Below are 26897 nucleotides of genomic sequence, written 5' to 3' on the forward strand. Positions count from 1 at the left end.
CGGGTTTACCCTGTGGGCTGCCAAGGGGATAATATTTCCTTGTCAAAAGAAGTTTATTGAGTATACAATATTATAAAGATACATAAAGTAAGTTTACAAGGATCTATAAAGTAAGCTCATTGTTTTACAGTAGGGTTTATATAGGTAAATATCATGAAATTTCAAATATTAAACATTGGGTTCACGTAAACCTAAATTAAAGATATATATAATTTCCTTAGTTACTTTTGTAGGTATTTAAATGATTTATACCTACTATACATATTGTTTACAGGTAGAGTGTATATAGGTCAAATAAATTCTGATAATGAGCTTTAATCGTAAGGTGGAGAAAAGGAAAGAGAAAGAAGAAAACGGGTAGAAAGGCAGAGGTATGGTCCACAAGGTTGTCCCGCTCATCAGTTTATTATTCTTTTTAGTTCTCTTTGAAGCCTTAGAATGGGTGTCTCTGTAAGTCATTTAATCTGTTACCATGGCAACAGGACAGAGTCATTGAAATTTGACAGGAACTGTTGTTTATCCAAGGATGCCAAAGTTTTTAAAATTTTGGAATTTGATTTTGATCGATGGCTACCATCTTAGCATGGGACATTGTATTATTCATTCTGTGAATTGTTTCTGCTAGTACCAATGTAGGAGATTTCCATGCCTTGGCCACTGTTTGTTTTGCAGCCGTTATTAGTTGTATAATAAGTTTGAATTGAGAGAGTGTTAATCATTCCGGTTTTAGATTAAGTAAAGTTATATATGGATCTGGTTGTATTATTTTTTTAAATATTTTAGATGCAATCACGAAGACTTCCTTCCAGAAGGTTTGGATTACTGGGCACGTCCACCATATGTGTAAATGTGTGCCTATTTCTGGGCATCCTCGAAAACAAAGAGCTGAGGTATTAGGTGAATATTTTGCCACTCTAGCAGGTACAAAGTACCAGCGAGTTAGGACTTTATAATTTGTCTCCAGTGCTAAGATGTTGGGTGAAGATGACTTAGATGTGAGCCATATGTTAGACCAGTCCGTGTCTTCTAAAGTTCGTCCCAGGTCCTCCTCCCACCTCTGAACGTAAGAGGGTCTATTAAGATTTACTACGCCATATAATTGATTATAGTGATGAAATTGTACCTTTAGCAAATGGATCTTTTGTACAGATTGATTCAAAAATGGATAATTGGGATAATGGTGTATCCCCCTTTAGGAATGGTGTATAGAAATTTTTGATTTGGAGATATCTAAATATCTCAGAGTTTGGTAGATCATATTTTTCTCTAAGCGATGGGAATGAAAGGAGTGATTTAGATGCTATGAAGTCATTTAGTGTCTGAATGCCTGATGTTGTCCAAGCTTTAAAAGAATTTGGGTAGATCCATGCCGGATAAAAGGCCGTATTTCTGATAAAAGAAAGGAGAGGATTGTGTGGAGATTGTAACTGATATTTGGTTTTTAGTTTATCCCAGAGAGATAAGAAGTGTTTAGTTATGGGATTATGAATTTTAAAGCGGTCTTTAGGATCAAGCCATAACAAGTTTGATATTAATAGAGGGTCATTTTCTGAAGCCTCTATAAATACCCATAATGGGATTTCCTGTTTTGCATGGTATTTGGACAGACTGGCCAAATGTGCTGCTCTGTAGTAGTTAGTAAAATTAGGGTATCCCAGGCCTCCTTTATTTTTGGGAAGATGTAGCGTGTGTATACGTGGTTTAGAAGAGCCCCATATAAACTAAGTTGCTCTTTTTTGTACTATTCTCAAAAAATACGAAGGAATTGGAATAGGGAGGACTCTGAATCGATAAAGCAATTTGGGTAGAATAGTCATTTTGATTGCATTAATCTTCCCTATCCAGGATAAAGGAAGTTGCGACCATTGTTTTATTACATTTGTGATCTGTCTTAATACAGGAGGATAATTGGTTGAGAATAAGTCAGAATGAGATGCTGTTAAATGAATTCCAAGATATGGGATTGATTTTTCTGCCCATGTGAATGGGAGTGCAGCCCTAGCCGGGATCAATTCCATGTTTGTGAGCGAAATATTAAGCACTAGGCATTTCTTAGGATTAATCATAAGGCCGGATAGGGCTGCAAATCCATCAAGAGCTGGTATTAAGTTAGGACCAGAGACCTGTGGTGATGATAGAAAAAGTAATATATCGTCTGCAAATATACATAATTTGTGTGTAATACCTCCTACTTCAATGCCAGTTATTGTTTGGTTTGTTCTGATGTATTGGGCCATGGGTTCGAGTATAAGGGCAAATAATAAGGGAGATAATCGGCAACCCTGTCGGGTACCTCTTTCGATATTAAAGGCATCAGATTTGTATCCAGCATATTTTATATAGGCTTTGGGTTTATTATATAATGCTTTGATCCATGTTAAAAAGTGGGGTCCAAAACCCAATTTTTGTAATGAATATTGCATATATTGCCAGGATACTGTGTCAAATGCCCTCTTAATATCGAGAGATAGAAAACATAGAGGGATTTTCCGTTTTTTAGCAATATGTGCCAATAACACTGCCCTGCGTACATTATCGCCTGCCTGTCTATTTGGCATGAAGCCTACTTGATCTCTATGTATTAATTTTCCTATAATGCTATTGAGGCGTTTTGCTATTATTTTTGCTAATAATTTAATATCAAGGTTTAACAGAGAGATAGGCCGATAACTCACACAGGAAGTATCATCAGAAAGGGGTTTTGGGATCATACAAACAATTGCCATTAGTGTTTCTTGCCGAAAAGAATGTCCTTCTAGAAGTTTGTTAAAAGTTTCAGTGAGAATGGGAGAGAGTATTTCTGAGAATGTTTTATAGTATAAAGCCGAGTAGCCGTCTGGGCCTGGTCTTTTGTTAAGTTTTAGGTCTTTTATGTCGTTAGCAACTTCATCTATAGTTATATGCTCATCCAAACTGCTTTTTTGATTCTGAGACAACTCAGGTAAGGTTATTTTTGAGAAGAAGGATTCAGCCTCTGTAGGATTAAATTCATTGTTTGTCTTGTATAAAGTTGCGAGATGTGAGTGAAATTTATGGACTATTTTAACTGGATTACAAGTATAAACATTTTTTGATAATTTCAAACGTATTGGTTTGAAAGATTTGTTAGTTGAATTTAATGCCCAAGCCAAATATGTACCTGGTTTGTTTGTATTCATGTAGAAATTGTGTTTGGAGCGTTTGAGGGATTTATCAACTGACTCAGTGAGAAATAGATCGTATTCCAATCTAGATTTTTCCAGATGAGATTTTGTACTCTGAGATGGATTATCTTGGAATGATATGTAGGCTGCATTAAAATTGAATTCTAGTTTTTTTGCTAGATTTTTGCGTTCCCGTTTAAATAGTGCCATTTGTCTTTGTATTGTACCACGCAAGACAGGCTTATGAGCTTCCCACAGTGTTATTGGGGAAATGTCTGTTGTATTATTAATTGATATGTATTCCTTTAAAGCTTGTTCAATGGCCATCTGATGTAGTGGGTGTTTGAGCATTATGTCCGGTAAGTACCACGTTGGGTCATGCGCTTTTGGTATGGCTGAGGCTATAGTAGTGTATACTGCATTATGGTCAAACCACGGAATCGGAATTATATCTGATGCAATAATTTCTGATATCATTCCTATTGTTAGAAAAATATGATCTATTCTGGTGAAGGTTTGATGAGGGTGCGAGAAATAAGTGAATTTCTTTTTCATTGGGTTACTTTCTCTCCACGAATCTACCAGATTGTGGTGTCCGTTTATGAAGCAGTGATCAGCGGTGATCCTGAGAATCGCCGCTGATCACAGTCCATAAACGGTTTATGAAACAGTGATAATCAGGGAGAACATGTTTGAACTTGTTCTCCCGCCGATTATCTCTACACATGGAGAATCCTCATTGAATGACACAGAAACGGCCAGTTTATGAAGCAGTGATCTCACCGCTTCACTGGCGATCTGAGTCAGAATTCACACTCCCAGGTTCACCAGCTCAGAGGTGGTGAATCGGGGAGTGAAGAGGAAATCTCGGGGGATCTGAGGGGGAAGGAGGAAGATTTTTAACTTCCTTATGCCTCGTTCAGACCCCCCAACACTGTAAGCATGTCCCCCTGTCATATTTATGTATATACATATATATACATATATACATATAATGTGTATATGTATATATATATAATGTGTGTGTACATACATGTATATATAATGTGTATGTGTGTATACATATGTATATAATGTAGGGGGACTCATTATTTTATTAACATTAATCCACACCGTCTGTCTGTGTATTGAGCGGTGATAATTTATCACTGCTTAATAAACTGACATCTTGGTATTCTGGTGCTGTAATCTCGTAAAGTCTCACGAGATTCCAGTATCAGGAGCCGTTCTCCACTGTTGAAAGCATTTGTAGATCTCTTCACTCCTCCAAAGGTGAAGCGATCTACAAAGCTTCATAAACTGGCACACAGAGGAGAAAGATCTTCACTGTGAATGCCGGAGAACGAAGCAGTGAATAGATTTCACTGCTTCATAAACGGACACCTGTATTTGGAAAGAAGTTGAGAAAAAGGTAATCTAGAGGTTATTTTGGATGGTGTAAAAGGTGATTTATCTAGAAATGGGAGGAGGACCTGGTTTGAATCCCCGCACATTATCACTGTTCCTATTTTGTGTGTATTAATCACTTGTAATATATGTGAGAGGAATGGTGTAGGTTGTTTGTTAGGAGCGTAGTAGGAAATCACCGTGATTGCTGTATCCATTATATAACCCATGAGAATCAGGTATCTACCTTCTGGGTCTTTAATTTCTGATGATAAGGTGAATGGTGTGGATCTGTGAAATGCAATTAGAGTACCCCTTTGTTTGGTACAGGCAGAAGCCGTGTAAATTTGTTGATAAAAAGGAGAAATATATTTTGGAGTAGAATCTTTGGTGAAGTGTGTTTCTTGGAGGCATACTATGTGAGCCTTCTTGTTATGGAAAGTACGGAAGGCTTTGGTCCTTTTTTGAGGGACATTTATTCCCTGAACATTCAGGGAAAGTATATTCAGTGGTGCCATGGCAACAGATCAAATAGTTTTGACTTACTTTTTGTTATGCAGAGCTGACTGCGCAGATCAACCTGTGTGGACTGAAGAGATGAAAAGATAGAAAAGAAACCAGTGAATTCTGGAGTAAAGAGTAAACAAAAAACATATGAGATTAGATGATACATTGTATAAATTATTTTTTGCAAGTAATCACAATTTACCCGTGAAAGAGAATAAATATCTCTCTCAGGGGAATAAGTGCCTTCGTCACACTCCCACATAATATGGTTGGGAGAATGAGGAGGGCTAATGGGTGTACACGGATCTTCCGCTTACAGGAGAGAAGTGCTATGTCAAAAGACATCAAAATGATGATTCATTAATTGGAGTGCAGAATTTAGTTTTTTGTTGAAATTATTTATTCCAGGGTGGTTGTATATGGTTAGTCTTGCCCTAGGCTAAATAATTCAGTTAGAAAGGTACTGTTAATAACTTTGGTATTGATGAAGATAGTTTGAATTATTTTGGGATTTTAACCCTTTTAGAGTAAACAATTACATATTTTATTCATATGTAACTATTTAGATATGTTAACTCATAAAATTGAGGTTGTATTGCTTCAGATTAGAATAAACAAAAACATAGTTCTAGGAACTAGTTAGGTAATAATATATTTGTTTTAAGAAAAGAAAGAAAAAGCTTCCATTACTTCTGGATTATTGAACATATTTGTCCTAAAAAGTAATAAATCTATTGTTATTACCTGAAAATATATAACTGAACAAGAATTTTCTTATTTCACTTATATATTCCAAGGCTTTATGAATCAGAAGTAATAATAAATATAACTGGAATGTAACATGATCCCACACAGTGTGTGACTATCAGAATGCAGTTACATTCAGTTATAAATACAGGTTTTTTTTATAGAGAACCATCTCTTAATATAAAAATTGAAGAGATATCAGGAATTAGGATGTCAGTCCATTGAATCTTCTTGGTCCATGGATGATGTGGCATAACGGCCTCTTTTGTGAGAATGATGATTCCCATTTTGTTCTGAAATTTTCTGGGTGTTGCCTGAAGGTGAAGATGATGCCATTCTTCTGCGTGTGGGAGAGTTGCTGCTTGTGGGTTCTGTCAGATTTAATTTTAAAAGGGTTTGTTGTAGTCCATCTGCTGATCTGCTTCTGTAAATTTTACCTTGGTAGTTAAATCTGACTGAAAAGAGGAAGCCCCATTGATACATAATGTTGTGGCGTTGCAGTTCCATTAGTTGGGGTTTCATGGATCGTCTTTTAGTAATAGTAAGTTGGGATAGGTCAGCAAAAATTTGATAATTGTGTCCTTGAAAATTAAGTTCCTTTTTTTCTCTTGCAGCAATTGGTATTTGTTCTTTCGTTCTGTAATAATGAAATTTTGTGATTATATCACGTGGGGGTCCATCTTTCTTTTTGGCTGTGAGGGCTCTATGTACTCTGTCCAGTTCTAAACGTTCAATAGGGATATCTGGCTTTAGTTCTTGTAATAGAGCAGTAATAGTAGATTGCAGGTCTGTCACGAATTGACTAAGTGACTTAGAGATGCAGATCCTTTTTGTAGCGTGACCTGGAGGTACAGAGTCCTTCAGCTGTTGTAGGCCTCAGTGGTCACTTTGCCAATATTGGTGATGTCCTTTGTGTGGGACAAATACATGTCCTGTGGTCTGTATAGTGTCTCTACTCCATGGATAGGCTCTGTCTTATATAAGAAGACATGAGCTAGCCATGGGTGAAACCTCAAATGTAGACAGGCAGGGATAGGACAACTCACTTGAATGTGAAAGCCTGGCTTTTTATAGATGGTAGAGAGTCCATTCACAGTATGATGGATTGGGCAACAAGGATGCCCTGATAGTCCATCATCATTGTCTATGATTGTCTGTGGAGCTGCTAGAAGCTCCACCTACCATGCCCAGGTTTGCTGGCAAGCCTCTGCTGATTTCATGGGTGTCTGAATGGTGACCACTTGAATGGGGCACCAGCGCTACTTCTTTGATGTTCACCTAAAAGGTATTTCCACTTTTGCAGCCATATTGGGATAACACCTACTTTATATCTGTTACATGTTCTCATTCACAGAGTAAAACTTAATAAAAATTGTAAAGTTTGCTGCTCACCTTTTAAAGAGGCAATCGCGTGCGAAAAATTACAAAAAAAACGGCCCCTACAAATCTGATACCAGAACCCCAGCCGAGCATGCATCTTGGCAGGCCAGGAAAAGGGGGGATGAGCGTGCACCCCCTCCACTCCTGAGCTATACCAGGCCACATGCCCTTGACATGTGGAGTGGACCTTGCAAAAACCTCCCTGCCCCCTGATAAGGCACCTACCCATGTTGAGGGCATGTGGCCCAGTATGGGTGAGGAGAGGAGGCGGTGCATGCTCACCCCTCCCCCCCTTTCCTGGCCTGCCAGGATGTGTGCTTAGGAGGGGTCTGGATTTTGGGTGGCCTTTTTTTTTTTTTTTTTTTTTTTTACCATGGGGTTCCGCCTTTTACAATTTTCTTAAAGCTTTGCTATGTGAATGGGAACACGCAACAAATATAAAGTAGGTGTAAAAAATGTGGCTGAAAAATTGGAAATACCTTTTAGGTGAGCTCAGTAGATGAAGCGTTGGTGCAGAGACCTGTCTTGGTACAGCCGTACCTGGTCCCTGGGAGGGCTGATTAGCATTTCCTCAAGATAGCTGAGATGGCAGACAAAAATAGGTCATGGATATTTCTTCGAGCTGGCATTTTGATGGAGTATCAGCATGAACATCACATTCTGGTGGAGTCTCTGTGTGAACATCACATGCTGGTGTAGTCTCCTTGGGAATGTCACATGCTGGTGGAGTCTCCATATGAATGTCACATGCTGGTGGAGTGTCCGTGTGAACGTCACATGCTGGTGGAGTCTCCATGTGAACGTCACATGCTGGTGAAGTCTCCATGTGAACGTCACATGCTGGTGAAGTCTCCATGTGAACGTCACATGCTAGTGGAGTTCTCATGTGCACTTTACATCCTGGTGGAAGCGTGAGGCACATTATTTTGCATGTTTGCAAGGATTGCGTGGAAACATGCATTCTGTGCACATTACCGGAACAGAATGAATGGAGACTGATGAGGTGGAAATTTGTCACAGCGGCATGCAGTGTTTCGCCATATTTCCATTTTTTTTTCACTTACCACCATACAAAAACTTGTGCTTTTTTTTTTTAGAAGCAGGCAGATGTGTAAAGTGCACATATTTTCTTTGGATGGAAATGTTGGAGTATGACAGGGAATGTCTATGGCTCTCATCACTGAATACTGGACCTTCTACAGATGAGTCCCCAGAAACCACAAAGCTTTCCAAAGCTACAGATTGCTACTTGTTTGTCAGGGAGAGGGTGGCACATTCTCTTAGAGGTGGCTCGCTGCAATTTCTGGGTTATGGGGGGTCTTTGGCACACTTTCTGCTCACTGTGGCTATGGAGATAAAGAGTCTTGCTGTGTAATATGTGCATCTGTTCTTTATCTCTACAGAGGACCCCCACCACCAACAAACCTGTCCAGGGGATTGGCAGGAGAGCTGCAGGTATCAGCAACAGAGAAGAGGTGTCTTCAGAGCCAATCCAACAGGTAGGTAAGATTTACCTGGACAGTCTAGGTTTGTAATTATGTGTCCGGGTTTCAGTCAGCCTAAAACCCGGACACATTATTCAGACTGGACTGTGGCTCCCCAAGTAACTGTTTGCCACAGCATGCTGCATTACTACTCTCCCTGGAACACCAGAAGAAGATGCCCTAGGTCTTTTACAATCCTATAGTGTACTCTGTACCACTAAAGTGTTTGGGTTTGGCTTGAAGAAAAGGTGGCAACCCTAATAGTGCCCCGTCGCAGCAATCTACTAAACCCCTTTTCCCCACGTACAAAGTAGATCTGTATCCCCGTCACAGCACTCATAGCAATGTACTAAACCAATATTTCCTATGTACCCAGAATAAAAGTGTCCCTGTCACAGCAATGTTCTAAACCATTACTTTTTATGTACACAGTGCCCCGCCTCAGCAATGTACTATGCCATTATTCTGCATGTACCTAGTATAAAGGTGTAGCCAGTTTAAAGCTGGATACACACTATACAACTTTTGTTTGATTTCCTTTAGATTTACTTTCAACTATGTAGTGCAAGGGCCTGCCTGATGGCATACAAAATTGAAAGTGTTTAGGTTTGACCTCCTATTATATGGTTTTGGTAAATTTAAAGGAAAAAAATCGAAATAAAATTGTATAGTGTGTATCCAGCTTAAAGGGATCCCTGTCATCACAACAATGTACTAAACCACTATTCCTTGTGTATTCAGTACTAAGGTGGCCCTGTCACAGCACTCAGAGCAATGTACTAAACCATTATTCCATGCCTACTATTGCTGACCAGGAATATCCGTATTTAATCCCCCCCATAGTTTTCCCTTGTTGTTTGTGATGAACATTTACCTGCACTCTGCCAATCTTTTTTTTTAGGGCATTGTATTGGAGACATGCGTTTTGTTATACTTACCAAGTATAAGTAATGCACAATTTTGAAATTGGCATTCTACCTGTTTGGTGTCCATGCTGCTCCAGAGGGGATGAAGATATCTCACTATTTATTCCAGCTGATATTGTACTCTGTTACTCCAAATAGCAACTGGGTTCCATCGTATAGTTTCTTTTCAAATGTACTCTTGAGGAAGATCATTTGAAACGCATTGAGTTTACAATTGTGAATTTTTCTTTGAAATCATTACATACAATCATTTACACGTAAACCTAAAGGCAGACATATTTTTAATTACTTTTGTAGAGTCTTATACTTGTTTTTAAAGTTGTTAAACAATAGAAATTTCTACTTTCATATCAGTGTTTTTGCTTTTCTCTATATGTTCCTTAAAAAGTCCATGGCTGGGGCGTGGCTTAGCAATGGCCGGGTGAGGACGACTTTTTTGAGAGCTCCCGTCTTTGCCCCTCTCCTTCCCATAAATTAACGGTCTTCACCGAACAAATGTAAGGCATGATAACTACCAGAAGGTACAGGACACGCTCATCAACCAGAGACTCGAGGTCACTTTCTCCTCGGAACAGTATCAAGAGATATTTTAAAGACACACAGATGGCCTCACCAGACGCCATTGTGACTTCGCCACGTGAGCGGCCTATGCTGGAGACAAGTACACGGGTCTCACCTCCATCTACCGACTCAACATCTACAACAGCATCCCCTGCGGAAACACCAGCGGCACACGGAGAAGTCATGGCTGGCTCTTCCCGAAGTCACAGAGACATACCTGAAGACTTGCGGAGCATATTACTAGCCCTACTAAAGCGAACATTGAAGCTCTCCCCTCTAGAGCCGACATGGAGTCCCTAATTCTCCGGGTAGAGGAAGCACACAGTCGGGACATTCAGGAGCTCAGGACAGAGATGCACGAACTCACAGAGCGCGTAGATTCCAGCGATCTTACGATCTCGTCACTCTCCCAAAGAGTCACTGCTCTAGAACGATCTCAGGAGCTACACAATGCCTGGACCATGGACCTACAACTCCACATGGAAGATCTGGAAGACTGCAGTCGCCGTAACAACTTGCGTCTGAGGGGCATTCCAGAAGCGACGGGAACAGAGGATCTGGCGGTGTCGGTGCTGGCAATATTTCAAGCAGTACTAGGTACAACACCGCCGGGCCTGGAGCTGGATCGGGTCCACAGAACTCTGGGCCCTAAACCCTCGGATCCGGACAGACCGAGGGATGTTTTGTGTAGACTCCACAAATATACCCAGAAAGAAATGATTCTTCGCAAGGCGTGGGAACACGGTGAGGTGGAATTCGACGGAGCGGCAATCAAAATTCTACCGGACCTGTCGAGAGCCACACTCCAGAGAAGAGCCCTGCTGAGACCGGCCCTGGATTTGGCTAGACGCCAAGGCTGTACATATCGCTGGGGCTATCCTCTAGCGGTTACTTTCCATAACGGGACTGCATCCTTCACACTACGCACCCCAAAGGACTTATCAGCCTTTTTAGATTTCGTAGCAACGGAGCCGATCCCGGTCCCAGACTGGATCACCTTTATCCCGAGGCCGTCGGGCCACCCGGGATCCACAACGCAGAGACATTCCGCACCTCCCCGCCAGCAGAGATCCCGGAGGAGAAGCAGGGCACCGTCGGACGAAGGGACACGTGAGTCGTAAGTGTGGAGCCTTCCCCCAGCCTCAGACCAAGCCTAACTAAGCTTCCATTAGTTTGCGTTGCCCCTTTTTCTAGTTTTTCAGTTTTTCTTTTTCCCATTTTCTGAGATCCATGTACGTCTATCATACACCCAGTAATGCCAATAGAAAACCCCTTCTCATCCCTCTCCTTGCTGTTAGATAAGGGAAACGATAATCGGCACTACACAGATTTCTCCAGTCCCTCCACATATTAGTGCAGAGAACACTGGAGCGTACCAAGGATCATCCGGCTGGGAGGGAATGAGATAGGGGACTAAGACAGACCTTGTTATGTGTTTGAAAGAGAGCTCTCAGGCACAACCTTTATACGGAGGACCCTAAAGTGATCTACTGATACCTGGATGAGACGTATGTTACACTTGTATCTGACACTAAGGCCCCCTAATATGGAATACAATTGAAGAGCTATGTGCATACTCTGGGAACTGAACTAACCCCGGATAGGGGAAAATCTTGACAGATGTTGCCTCATGCGCCTTAATATGAACTACACTAACTCATGTGCAGTAAAGGGACGTAAACATCTTGCTTGCCTCCAGATTACATGCTCTCTATACCTGGGGGGGGACGCGCCTCCTACTATTGTCTAGCACCACATCATGTATGATTCAGGGTGGATGACAATGAGAGGGGAGGAAACAGATGTCCCCATTATAAGCTGTATAAGCTGTTTTAAAAATCCCCGAATCCATACACACTGAAAGATTACATTATGGTAAATTAGAAGTTAGTATGTGCCTGATTTGTAGTTCTCATAGGAGTTTTTTTTTTTGTTCTTTTTCTCAACCTGTCTTGAACAATGGGGATGTTGTATATATGTTTGATTGACGGGGAGAATACTAGGAAACCTCGGTCCTCACTCTCCGACACAGACTGATTGGCGCAGACCTCTGGGGAGGAGTGACACCGGATGAGTCTCACACAGAGGTGAATCTCTAAGTTGATATCTAAGTTAATACTGAATATTTGGCAAATACGCAGAACTAAAAGCTGATTGTTATAAATGTGAGCTGGGTAGGGGGGAACATGTTACCTGCAGTTGAATAACCTTTATGCAATGTTTATCTTGAAGAATTACATTACATATATGCTTAACATAGCCTTTGGTCTATATTTCTTAGATTCTCAGCCCGCCATCACACAGACTAATGCCCCGTACACACGGTCGGACTTGGTCAGATCACGCCCCTGTTATGTTGGCATACGCACTGACTGATAACACCACCACCAGAGCAAGGACATGGAGACTAAACGAAAGTCTTTTACAAGACGAAGAGGTACTTAAAGATGTCTTAAGGGAATTAGATGGCTACTTCAAAACCAATAACACTCCAGGTAGCGACCCCGGAATCGTGTGGGAAGCCCATAAGGCAGTGATCCGAGGGGTCTTAATCAAACATGGGGCACGCATAAAACGGACACGATCGACACAGCTGACATCCCTTCTGCACGACTTACACCTAGCGGAAGCAAGACATAAACATGCACAAACTCCAGCGGGTGAGACAGAACTTAAACAATTAAGAAACAAAATTACAGACTTAATGCAGTTCCGGCCGAAAGCTGCGATACAAATCTGCCGTCGAGTAGCATACGAATTGGGAAACAAGTGTGGGAAATTACTTGCCAAAACATTGAAAGAACAGATTCTTGCTAATTATATCCCCCGTATCACGTCGTCTTCTGGACAGAAGATTACACACCCACAGGGAATTGCGACCGAATTTAGAGAATTTTATTCTTCCCTTTACAACCTACAAAAGACACCTTCACCACAATCACAAATAGAGGAGTATTTGACTAAATCTGACATGCCTAAACTACCAACAGAGTTCAGTGAATTATTAGATGAACCCATCGCTTTGGAGGAGATACAGAAGGCAGTGACTTCCATGAAAATAGGGAAAGCACCGGGACCAGATGGCTTTACGGCCCAATATTACAAAACCCTATTACCATCCCTAGGAGAACCCATGCACAAACTATTTAATTCACTGGATTCTGGAACATGTATACCGAGGGACACTCTGACAGCACATATTGCAGTGATTCCCAAGGAAGGGAAAGACATGACGGCATGTGGGAGTTATAGACCGATCTCACTACTTAACCTTGACCTCAAAATATTCACGAAGATACTATCTACTAGGATCCAAACTTACCTTCCTTCTCTGATCCATTTAGACCAGGTAGGGTTTGTCCCCACAAGGGAAGCGAGGGATAACACAACCAAAGTACTTAATATACTACATGTAGTGAATCAGACGAAGACCCCTTGTGTTTTCCTGAGTACGGACGCAGAGAAGGCCTTTGACAGGGTGGATTGCAACTTCATGACTTCTGTTTTAAGACACGTCGGAATGGGAGAGAGGATGCTTAAGTGGATCGATGCGATCTACACTGACCCCTCAGCTCGGGTTCGTGTGAATGGAGTTTTGTCAGATCCTTTCACGATCAAAAACGGAACCCGCCAGGGGTGTCCTTTATCCCCACTTCTCTTCGCCCTGTCATTGGAACCCTTCCTGCGAACCGTACGTGCCCAACTGGACATATTTGGGAGAGACACAACAGAAAATCGCCGCTTACGCGGATGACATGTTGTTCACCCTCACTAACCCAGTAGTCTCCCTCACCAACTTACTAAAAGAATTCCAAACATACGGTAAGATTGCCAACCTGAAGATCAATTTTAACAAGTCCGAGGCCATGAGTGTAGGACTGCCCTAGCGCTCTCTCACGACTCTCAGAGATAATTTCAACTTCAAATGGACTAACACTGCCCTTAAATATTTAGGCACGTATATTCCCCCTAAGATATCACAGTTATTCGCTTTAAATTTCCCCCCATTATTATCCAAATTTAGGACCCTACTCACCACATGGAGCGCTAGATTACATTCGTGGTTTGGCAGATGCAACATCCTTAAGATGAGCATTCTCCCGAAATTCCTGTACCTTTTACAGGCATTACCGATTCAAATACCTTCCCACTATTTCAACCAGATAAGTGCCCTCTTCTCTAACTTTATATGGGCTAACAAAAAGCCCAGACTCAACAAACGACTACTCACACTTCCTAAATTATACGGCGGTTTGGCGGTTCCAGATCTCCGCAAATACCAGCAAGCTACCCACCTGACTAGACTTATTGACTGGATCCGACACCAGCCCACTAAACTGTGGGCTCAGCTCGAACAGTCACAAAGCATTATACCATTAAACAGAGCGCCCTGGTGCCATGATTCCCTGCCACGTACGATAAAAAAACATCCTTTGATAGGGGTAACTACACAAATGTGTTCATCCCTCTTCGTACGCTTTAAGCTTACGTCTCCCAACTACCCATTACACCCGATCTTGGGACACCCAGATTTCATGCTAGGATACATGGACCCAGTCTTTAGATCTCTTTGCAACCGGGGATACTCTCAGATATCACACTTTGTCGCGGACGGTAGGTGGCCCACGGCAGCTGAGCTCATGAACACAGAAGGGCCATTCCGTCTAGACTTTTGGAGAGCTCTCCAACTCATTCACTATCTTAAAACATTACCGCCTCCTGAAGGTCATAATCGGACCTTGACTACTTACGAAACATATTGTTCGGAGGAAGGAGCCCTCCCTCACGCGCTGTCGGCCACCTACCAGTTGTTGATAGTACCACCAGAAAATTACCAAATGCATGCTATAGGAGCATGGTAAAGAGAACTGCAATGTACGTTTACAACGCGACAAAAACAAAACATACTATACTTCACATTTAAATCCTCAATATGCACAAAGATGCAAGAAACTAATTATAAAATCCTCACTAGATGGTACAATACACCTACAAAACTACAAAAGTTCTTCCCATCCTCCTCAGAGATCTGTTGGAGATGCCAGGGAGAACGGGGTACGATCCTACACGTCTTCTGGAGCTGCCCCATGTTGGGGCAGTTCTGGAGGACCATACAACAGACGATACAAAAATTTACAGAACGCCCTATCCTGGCAGACCCTGGCTTTTTCTTACTACATGCGACGGCAATGTCAGGCAAAGCGTATAAAAAATCTTTGATCCACCATCTTTTAGACGCAGCAAAGTTATGTATTCCACTATTGTGGAAGTCTACCAAATCCCCAACCGTGGGCATGTGGCTCAGAAAGGTAGAGGACATAAGGAAAATGGAGGATCTTATTCTCACGTCCTGACACCAAAATGAGAAATACACAAAAACCTGGTCGAATTGGCTGATGTTCATATTCTCTAATGAGGGACAGAATCTCTTGGCAAGTGACTAGGAGTCTGTCATTCTATAATGATCCTCACACCTCGAACCGGACGCATTCGCCGTCTCCGTACGCAACCCCCCCCCCTTTACACTCTCCTCTCTTTCTCTCAACTTTTCTTTATTTCACACCTATTCTTTCTCTCTAATGTTTGATTATCTTTCTATTTACTGTTTGGAACAAGGAAAATGGTAGAAGGAAGGGGACGTCCAGATACATATAAGAACTGCAGAGATGATGAACACTGTATACATAGCTCAACAGGATGTAATTGTACATGTACTGAATGGAACTATTGTTATATTCCTAATTATGACGCTATGAGAAGCTGTATCTTTGAATGTTATCTTTATACATGTTGTTATTCTGGGGCTATGCCCTTTCCAATGCCTGAATAAACTTATATTTGAAAAAAAAAGAAAAGTCCATGGCTACGTATCAGTTCTCTACAGTATGTGTGTATAGTAAGAAAAATGGGGGGATAACTGCGCTACAGTGAAATACATAAACAATAACAATTATAGCTGTGATTCATCTATGCAACACAGACACAGTGAAATTAAATAAGAAAAAAAGGGGGGGTGAATCGCGCTAGAAAAGATTGGTGATCATATACATCATCACTAAACCAAATATTTAGAACTAAGTGAAAAGTTCCCCTTTAGGGTATACATAACACATATCAAATTAGTAATCAATCCAAAAATTAAACGTACAAAGGTGATAATTAAAAGTCCATGTATAAAAATAAATCACCCAAGTGATATAAAAGTATCTTAAAAAAGTTCCAAAAAACATAGGTTCTTGCTGTGAGAAAAAAAGAAGCGTGCTTGTTCCACCACCGTGAAATCAGACTGGCCACTTACCAGAAACTCATGATCCCCCGTTACAGAGGATCAGAGAAGGCTGTTTGTTAATACTGCTTCGGACCACGACCAATGGATCAGAGCCCTTATATCAAGATGGGACATCAAAGACTGCAGGGTCAGGCTAAAGATGATCACACTGACAGGTACTCAGACATCAACCCACAACATTGCAGATGGAATCATAGAAGGAAAAAAAGGGCTCCATATAGTGTAAAATCATTGACTTTATTGGATAAGTAAAAGGTTAAACTCACATGTTAGTAGACAATAGTAGGCATGTAGTGTAGTCTGGAGCGCCGGCTGGAAGCTCACAGACAGCCTGTCCTACTGGAAATAACAGCAGCAATGGGAGGTGACGAGAACACGTCGCTCTGCCCTATGCGGCATTTCGTGATAGAGTCACATCATCACGAAACGTGTTTTTGCTTTTCTCTATATGTTCCTTAAAAAGTACATGGCTACGTATCAGTTCTCTACAGTATGTGTGTATAGTACTAAACCATTATTCCCTGTGTACCCAGTATATGGGTGTCCCTTTCACAGCACTCAGAGCAATGTACTAAACCAGGGGTCTCCAAACTTTCTAAGCAAAGGGCCAGTTTACTGTTCTTCATACTTTGGGGGGGCAGAAAGTGGCCAGTGGGGGTAGAAAATATCCCAACATCAGGGGGAATAAACACTGCCCCATCGTTGGTGTCAATGGGAGAAAAGGGCTGCATCTGGCCCCCGGGCCACATTTTGGAGACCACTGTACTAAACCATTATTCCCTGTGTACTCAGTATATGGGTGTCCCTGTCACAGCACTCAGAGCAATGTACTAAGCCAGGGATCTCCAAACTTTCTAAACTAAGGTCCTGTTTACTGTCCTTCAGAATTGGGGGGGCAGACTGTAGCAGGAGGTCTAGAAAATGTTTCATTGTTGGTGGGTGTTGGTGGGTGTAAACAGTCCCCTGTTCTTGGTATTAAAAGAGTAGTACCCCACTGCCAATGTCAGTGGCAGGAATTATGGCGGGTGGTTGGTCTCAGTGGGGGAAATAGTGACCTTTGGCTGGATAAAGGCCAGAACAGGGCCACAGTTTGGAAAGCACTGTACTAATCAATCATACCCCATGTACCCAGTATCACAGTACACCTGTCATACAGCACTTGGGGCAAATTATTTCTTTATTATAGGTATTCATTTAACATGGACAGTTTATGCAACACTTGACATACAGTACAATCACATCAGCCCCTGCCCTCAAGAAGCTTACAGTTTAAGGTTCCTATATCGCATATTCATAATAGGGAAATTTAGACAGGAGCCGATTAACCACTTCAGCCCCGGAAGATTTTACCCCCTTCCTGACCAGAGCACTTTTTACAATTTGGTGCATCGCTGTACCCAATGCTGTACCCAAATGAAATGTCTAGTGATTCTATGCATTAAGGTCAAAAACCTTCTGTGTTGCTGCTGCGCCCCCGAGCCCCCCTTCTGCTTACCTGAGCCCCATAATTGTCACGACAGGAACGAGCACACCATCCCCGGCCGGTGAAGCTGATGATCGGACAGCACCGAGCACAGCATCCCAGTAACCTAAATAGGGCAACCAGCGCCAAACACCGCGAATGCGCCGGCACGCCCAGGCGCGCGCCCGCGCGCACACCGGAACGCACCCGCACGGGAGTACGCCCTGGCGCGCGCCAGCGCGAGCCAGCGCGAAGCGGTGCACTCCAGAGTGCCCAGCAAGTGTCCTGAACCGAGATCCTCTCTGACAGTGCCCCCTCCTTAAGGGCAGCCTCCGGATGCCCAGCCGGGCTAACCTATCTGCATGGGTACTCCGAAAATCCCTTAAGAGTTCCTCAGCGTGCAAATTGGCCTCCGGTTCCCAAGAATTGTCTTCTGGTCCATACCCCCTCCACTTGATTAAATACTGGATTTGGTTGCATCTCTTTCTACAGTCCAAAATTGCCTCCACCTCAAACTCCTCCTCGTTATTGATAATTACGGGTTCAGGCGGGCCAGTATTGTGACCCGAAAAAGAGTTGGGGATAACGGGTTTAAGTAGGGATACGTGAAAAACCGGATGGATTTTCAAGGAATTAGGTAAGTCCAGCTCATAGGCCACATCATTGATTTTTTCTCTTGACTGAAAAGGGACCCATGAACCTGGGACCTAACTTCCTTGAAGGATAAGCCATCCTTAAGTTACTGGTAGACAACCAGACCTGATTTCCAGGTTCTAGCAACAGTTGTCCTCGCTTTTTCCTGTCATACATCTTTTTGTTGTATTCTTGGGTTCTAGCCATGGTTTCCTGCAATAATTTGTTGTTGCTGATGAAGAAGTTCATAGTTTCAGAGACCGCAGGAATCGCACATTCAGGTAAGGAACTGGTAAAAAAGGATGGGTGAAACCCATAGTTCGCAAAAAACGGTGTTTGTTTGATGGCCGAATGCACAGAGTTGTTGTAGGCAAACTCAGCAATAGGCAGGAGAGAAACCCAGTCGTTTTGTGAGAAGGCAGAAAAGCAACAAAGGTACTGTTCCAGTGACTGATTAGTTCTCTCCGTCTGCCCATTCGTCTGGGGGTGGTAGGCCGATGAGAATGCCAATTCTATTTCAAGAGACCTACAGAGAGCTTTCCAAAATCTGGAAGTAAACTGGACCCCACGATCGGATACTATACTCGAGGGGACTCCGTGGAGGCGTACAATTTCCTTAATGAATATTTTTGCAGTTTCCAAAGCTGACGGGCTACCCTTCATGGGTAGGAAGTGGGCCATTTTGGACAGCCTGTCCACAATGACGAAGATGGTGGAGTAGCCTTCTGCCAACGGGAGCTCAACGATGAAGTCCATCGCAATCATTTTCCATGGCCTTTCCGGCACGGGTAAGGGCCTTAACAGACCCCAGGCCTTCGTTCGGCTGCTCTTGCTCCGAGCACAGGTAATACAGGATTCCACGAAGCTCTTGCAGTCGCTTACCAGCTGGGGCCACCAAAAGGTACATTGTACCAGTTCTGTTGTTTTCAACACACCAAAATGCCCCGCCAATTTGTGGTCGTGGCAGAGTTCCAGTACGGCAATTCTCAGATCCTCTGGGACAAAGATCTTGTCCCTGTATTGGAATAAGCCGTCTTGCAAGCTTACCTCGCCTTCCACAGAAAGGGACCAATTCCTTGAGGCCTGTTTAATCCGGGAAATGAGATCTCCCTGAAGAAGCAGAAAATTTCCAGCAGGAAGAATGGTGTCCGGAGGCAGAGATTCCCTGGAGTCATGAAACATACGAGATAATGCATCTGGTTTGATGTTCTTGGTACCTGGCCTATACGTAATGTGGAACTGAAATCTAGAGAAGAACAGAGACCACCTTGTCTGTCGTGGTCTCAATATCTTGGCAGTTCTCAAATACTCAAGATTTTTATGATCCGTGTAAATCAAAATGGGGTGAGCGGCCCCCTTCAATAGGTAGCGCCACTCTTCAAGTGCGGCTTTAATGGCCAGCAACTCCCGATCACTTACATCGTAATTCTTTTCTGCATCGGAAAGTTTTCGTGAAAAGAAGGCTACGGGATGAAGGAGAGCCTTGGCACCTTGCCATTGAGACAGTACTGCCCCTACCGCGACCTCTGATGCGTCCACTTCAAGGACAAACAGTAAGGCAGGGTCTGGGTGCTTCAGGATAGAAGCGGAAGTAAAAAGTTCCTTGAGTTTATCAAAGGCTGCTTGCGCCTGAGGAGACCAGCAGAATCGTTTTCCCTGTTTCGTCAGTTCTGTGATAGGGGCGATGATAGTAGAAAAATCTTCTTATAAATTTCAGATAAAAATTGGCGAAGCCGACAAAGCGTTGGACCCCTTTTTTATCGGAGGGAGCGGGCCAGTGAAATAAATGGCTTAATATTGTATAAAAAGCCTTCAATAATGATGATTCTCGTGAGACGAATTTTGGAATTATTTCTGCTTGAGTCAGCTTAAATCAAAACTGTGTGTTTTATTGTACACACATAAACTTGGAAAATACTTACAAAAATAGTACATTCATTATCAGAATTAGTGTTGTTTCATATATGCAAAAAATGTTCAAATATAGTTCATTTGTTTCAAAGATCTGAAAGTCTTTAGATATGTGCTTCCTTTGTTTCTTCATCTAAGATGGCCGATTAACCTCTTGTGTCTTGGAAGTAATTCTGTGTGCATAGGATAACTGTGTGTCTTGAAGAGGGAGATGTGTCCTGGAGCAAGAGCTATGTGCAAAGAGACACAAGACTGGATTCCTTGTGTCTATATGAACTCAGTCTTTCAAATTCGCGCCAAAACACAAATCCCTCCCATACACTCCCTTTTTCTCCACCTTCTAACAGAGAGCAACATCTGTTTTTCACTTTAACCAAACCTTTTAAACATGAAACCAGATATATGTGAGAAGCTATCAGACTAAACATCAGACCTCTTAAAACATAAACGCATAAATCAAACAAAGTATCGGTTACATAGGAAGACCCATACATATATTTACAAAATCCATCAAATTCTGACAGGGTCTTGACCTGCATTTTCAGTCAATGAATGGCCATTTGAATATCACTAGCTCAAAGTCCTATCATTCACACAAATATGGAAAATGCATATTCTTTTCAATAAAGCCAATTAAAATTTAGATATTAAGAATATAACATTCCCCTCTGAAATATGAATAACAATCATATTTTCCAAGGTTTAAATTCATTCATAGCATCCATGTCCCATTCATTCAGACTTTGATCCAATAACTCCAAATGTATTTCCATCACCAACCGAGTTTGCAATACCAAAACCCATCTTTCTCTTAAGCTTATTTTGCAATAAATCATCTCCTTTCTTGATTTCATTTCTAATTCGATAATATAATTTTTTTCATTCTAAACATCAAACATAACTGGAATATAATGAATAACATAATAATAATAAAAAGAATAACTATAGGATGTGATAAAATATTTCCTGCTGCTGAGGTTATTGAAGTTTTTCCCCAAATTGATACACTATTACTAAATTTTTTCCACCAATTACTTCCTGAAAATTCTGACCATTGATGAGATATCTCTTGCAAATTACCTTGTTCATGTTTAAACAATATTTCTGCATTCTGAAGTTCCTTAGCCAAAGTTATCAATAAACCTTTATCCTTATGAATTACATTTGCCCATTCTTCCCAAGGAAATTCATCTATCTGAGATATATTATATTGTGTGGGAAGAGCACTTATATTTTTCATAAGCATATTTGTTAAATTTGTTCTAAACCCATTAATACTTATTGCTACAATGTCTCCTTCTATACAATACAAGCCTTGATTTAGGTTTTCTGTATTTGTACAAGAAAAGAAAAAAGTTTTAACCCTTTCTGTATCTGACATGATCTGAAAACAAACCTTCTTTTTATCTACACGAGTAATTAATTCAGAAATTGTTTCAACTTTTTCTATTCTTGCTGAACACAATGTATGATTATGATAACAAGAATGAAAAATACTTTTATCTTGATTAGGTAAACAAATAACTTTAGACTGAAATTGTAAACATGATGACAAATCTAATTGTTCTAATTCAGAATTTTCATTGTTAAATGCAAAATCTGTATACTGTAATTTATAATACAATAATTGTGTATTGCTGACGGGTAATCCCAAAACAGTGATTGGAACCAAAATTTGTTCTTGTCCTGCTATTGGAATCATAGAAGGACTATAACAAACATCCTGTTTACATCCTATCCATTTATTTACCCATAAATCTGTATGATTTATAGCATATACATATTCTCTGGGTAAATTCTGTAAAATGCCAAGAGGGGTTATTCCACTCTGAAATGCTTGAGCAATTATTTTAAAATTAGTGGAATATTCAGTCTGGATCTCTAAACATGCTCTGGCAATATGAGAATGTTGTTCACTTAACATTAAATCAAGAGTAATATTTTGAAGATGTAAAATAGATGGACCCATTATATTAGCTGTTTTAATAACCATATTTTCTAAAATTTCATTTAAATTTCTCTGTATTTTAATCCCGTTACTACCCACTATTGTGCCAATCCCTCCTAAAATACCTTCAACAATACCACGCTTATTTCTGTTATGATTTATATTATTAATTCCAAACCATCTTTCAATACCCAATTCCATATTAACCAAATGTCCTTGACATTGTGGAAACCTTGTAGAAATTTTCCATTCTGAAACATTAAAGTTCCACAATATAATGACAAAATTTCCCTCTCTCAAAAGAGTTCTGGATTGGAAATGGTTAATCTGAAATGGATTTGCTGAGACACTTTTCTTACCAACACATGGAGTTTTCCTAGGAGACCTTACAACAACACTTCCCTTCGCACATTTCATTGGATAATTTACTATTGATATGCAACATTCATATATACCAGTATCATTCAAAGATACTCTCATTTGTTGATAAACAAATGTATTATTGATCCAATTCACACTACCATAAATTCCTTTATGAATTATCATAGTAGAACTGTGAAGAAAACTTCCCAAAAATTCATCGTTCCTTTTCCAAGTTACCAATGAATCTTGAGGTACATATATTTTTGTTTTACATATCAAATGCAAACTATCATTATCTTCAAAAATGTTCAAAGATTGTTACCTTTTACAAATACTGACCAAAAACTCCTTCCCAAAATATTACATTCAAAAGTTCCGGGTTCTGTTGTTTAACCTATAAGATCCCAGCATTTTAACAATTTGTTTTGGATTCTATTTTAACGTTGACTTCGATATTATTGCTATGAATTAAATATAATTCCATACAGCAATCATATCCCTGTCCTACAAATACATATCCATACAATTCTTCAGCTGTAATAATATCAGCGTATCTAGAATTATATTCTATCATTTGTATTAAGATCAATATCTTTATCACTCTTGTCCTCTGTATCAATATCAATGTCTTTATCACTTTTGTCATCTATATTGATATCAGTGTCTAGATCTCTTTTTGTCTCTGAATAATGTAATGACTTTGTTGTGTAATTCTTCAATCCTGTTAACCTCTGCATAGCTGGAACAGTTTGTGATATATTTTACCACAGATACAATTGTCACTAGGGAAAAGATGAATCCTGTGATGATGATAAATCTTCTCTCTTTAACACTTTCTTTTGTTGAACTGTCATCTTTCTTTTGGAATCCATGATTCCTCCAGGTTAATGAAATATAATTAATTCCTAGGAAAAATTAAAGCAGCATCATTTATCTCAGAATATTACATTTGTTATACCCACATTTTTATTTATACATGCTTTTTCACTAAATTGAGAAATCCTTGAACTAATACCATTGTCCCTTGACCATCCAAGATGTCAAATGGACCTTCCCAATTACTTTGCCATGGTCCACTTCTCCTGAACCCTTAGTTCCGCCTGTGACGTGTATCTCACCATCTCTGGGTGTGACCTTACACATGGCAACTCTTTAATCACCATTTTTCCTTCTGTATAAACTTGTGCTAACAGCATCTAATTTTTGATTTAAATAAATCTTTCCGTTCTTAATCATCAATCTTGATAAACCGTTTATCTTGAATAAAAGATAATTTTGGTTTTAATAATAAAATAACAAAATGTTACAAGAATCAGATATGTGTGTGTGTGAATGTAACAACAGTTTTCATGCTGTATATGTGTCTTGTGTATACTGGAGTGAGTGTCTATTGCAACATCAGCTGGAGTGCATGTCTGCCAAAAAACTCTGTTACAGGCATTCTACTCCTAAAAAAACAAACCCCCTCCTTTCTTATTCAGAAAGGTTCTTTTTTGTCTTGTAGTCCCACAGATGCAGACTCTCAATGAGTAGTCCCCCCCTCCTTTTTAAAAAGGATGGTGTCACATCACTCTCAAATTCCTAAGGGTCGGGCTATGTGCTCTGTGAGTAACCATTTAACTTAAACAATACAAGTTTCTTTAAACTTCTAAAACAAATACTACATATCAGTATATATACAAATTGTCTTTTAATAATCTCCTAAACAAGGAATATTGTAAAGTAAAGAAATTATGATCTTTTAACTCAAACTTAAAAATGTGTGGAAGGACCATTTTTTTCATACAAGTAACTGCATGTAACACCATTCTGTTCAAATTGTCCTGTATCATCTATAACCAACACTGTTGTGCAAAAGGAGCACAAAATACCAAAAAGAAATATCTTTTTCTGAATGACATTCAATACCTTTAAATAACATCCTAATATCCCTTCTCAAATCACAAGCATTGCAGTAAAATACACTTCTAAGGGACACTAATGCCTTGCTGTCTACTGCCAACCAAACGTTCATTGTGAAACACAAGTGACAAAATAAATTCTTCCTGTCATTAATTCAAATGAAGAATACTTTGTAACTGAACAAACTGTACCTGCAAACTGTGAATGATATGATACATGAAATCTCTGTCCTATTCCCAAGATTTTACACATTACCTGCATGATTTTACCTATAAAATGGAATCCTCTGCCACTACTGAGATTTGCTAGTATTCCCCAAACTAGAAAAACATGATTAATCCATATCCTGTCAGTAATTAAAATATCTTTGTACACAGATTAGACAATATTTAACTACTCTGTCTACCGTCTCTTCCATTTTGTCCCAATAAAATTGATCTTTAGGAATTTCAAGCAATTTTTGCTTACCAAAGTGATCTAAACTGTCATAATTAAATTTAGTGAATTCCACCTGTAGGTGTTGTGGTACATTAAAATATAGAAAATCCATCTAAATCATGATATTAGATCTAGTTATCATTAACAAAAATATAGATCTTATACCATCCGATGAGGAAGAAAAGATTGATTTATCACCTTTTAAACCTCTGAAAACGAAGGAAAATCTTATATTTGTTTTTTCCACAACATAATTTTGACCATATTCAGGTTAAAATCACTAATTCTCCATACAAATCTGCATCCTTTGCTAATTGAGTACAAAGCTGTTAATTACCCCCTTATCAGATGAACTAAACCTCTCAATGTTCCATCTGGACAAAACATGAAAAATTAAAATCATAATAATCATAACTGGGAAAAATTAATAAAAAATTAATAATCCAAAGGATTATCCTTGAAAATACTAAAAATATATCAAATAAAAACCAAATCTCTGAACCTCAAATCATAACCTCATTATCCATAGCAAAGAAACAATAACCAGAAAATCCTTACCATCCATGCAGTTCATTTAAGGACTGCTAACATTGTTTTTCACAGTGTTATACGATACATAGTGATACCTTTCCTGTCTTAATGGACTATTTGCAGTTTGCAATCTTTGCATTTGGGTCTTAAAATGGAAATTAGTTTGATTATTATGGCCTCTATACCTCAAATTACTACACCAGCGCACAGAATACACTTCATAGCGCCTTGGCATCGTTTTCGGATAATACAACCTCTTTTGTATATCATTATTATTAGCCATCACACAAAACCTAGCTATGTGACCCTCTCTTTTGCAAACTAAACATTTAAGAGTTGGTTTTTTTGCATATACCTTTCTTTGAGTATATGGCAATGAAAATTTACATTTCTGTTGAATATTACTATTATTCAAATCAACAGACTTCATGCTTTCATTGTCTGAGGAAACATTAACCTCCTCAAATGACCCCACTGAGTCAAATCCAGAATCAGCATCATTATCCCTCGCCTCTGACTTTGTCACGTGTTCATAAGCTAAACACTGAGCATGTGCAGAAGACTGAGCTTGCAATAATTGCGTTTTAAGCAAACTTATAACATTCTCTTGTTCAATTTCTTTCTGAGTTAAAAAAGCAATACAACTTTCTTTTTCTTTAACCGATTCCAATAATGCATTCATTTTATGTTCTAATGCATCTTTTTCAATCATTAATTTTTCAATATGTAAATTCTCCTGTGTTTGTGCAATTTCTGTTACACTTTGACTTTGTTTTCCTGGCATATCAAAAACCATTGCATTGAAAACTGTAACTAATTTCAACACATTACTTAATTTTCTCTTAGATTTAGCTAATGAAAATCTATTCTTCTCAATTTCGTTATTTGCCTGTAGGCATTGATTATACATTGATTGCCATAACTTAGTGTCTGAAATATAACTGGCTAAACCTTCAAATTCTAAATTACTTTCGTCAGCTATAACATTTATAAATTCCATATTTTGGTACTCACCGAATATAAAACTTTTCCGTTTTCCGCTGGACTCTAATTAAACCGTCTGTCAAGACTTCAGAATTTCCAAAATCCTCTGGTCTTCACGAATCAAAGTAGCGATTCTAGGTTCTTTCAATAATTGCAAAGTTTTTTCTGTTCCTCACTTTCCCCTCTGAACAACGGAAAAGTGGCAAAAACTTCTGACGATTGAAACTGGCTGGCGTCCGCCAATGAAATAAATGGCTTAATATTGTATAAAAAGCCTTCAATAATGATGATTCTCGTGAGAC

Source organism: Aquarana catesbeiana, linkage group LG04 (genome assembly GCF_042186555.1).
Source record: "Aquarana catesbeiana isolate 2022-GZ linkage group LG04, ASM4218655v1, whole genome shotgun sequence".
Taxonomy (NCBI): Eukaryota; Metazoa; Chordata; class Amphibia; order Anura; family Ranidae; genus Aquarana; species Aquarana catesbeiana.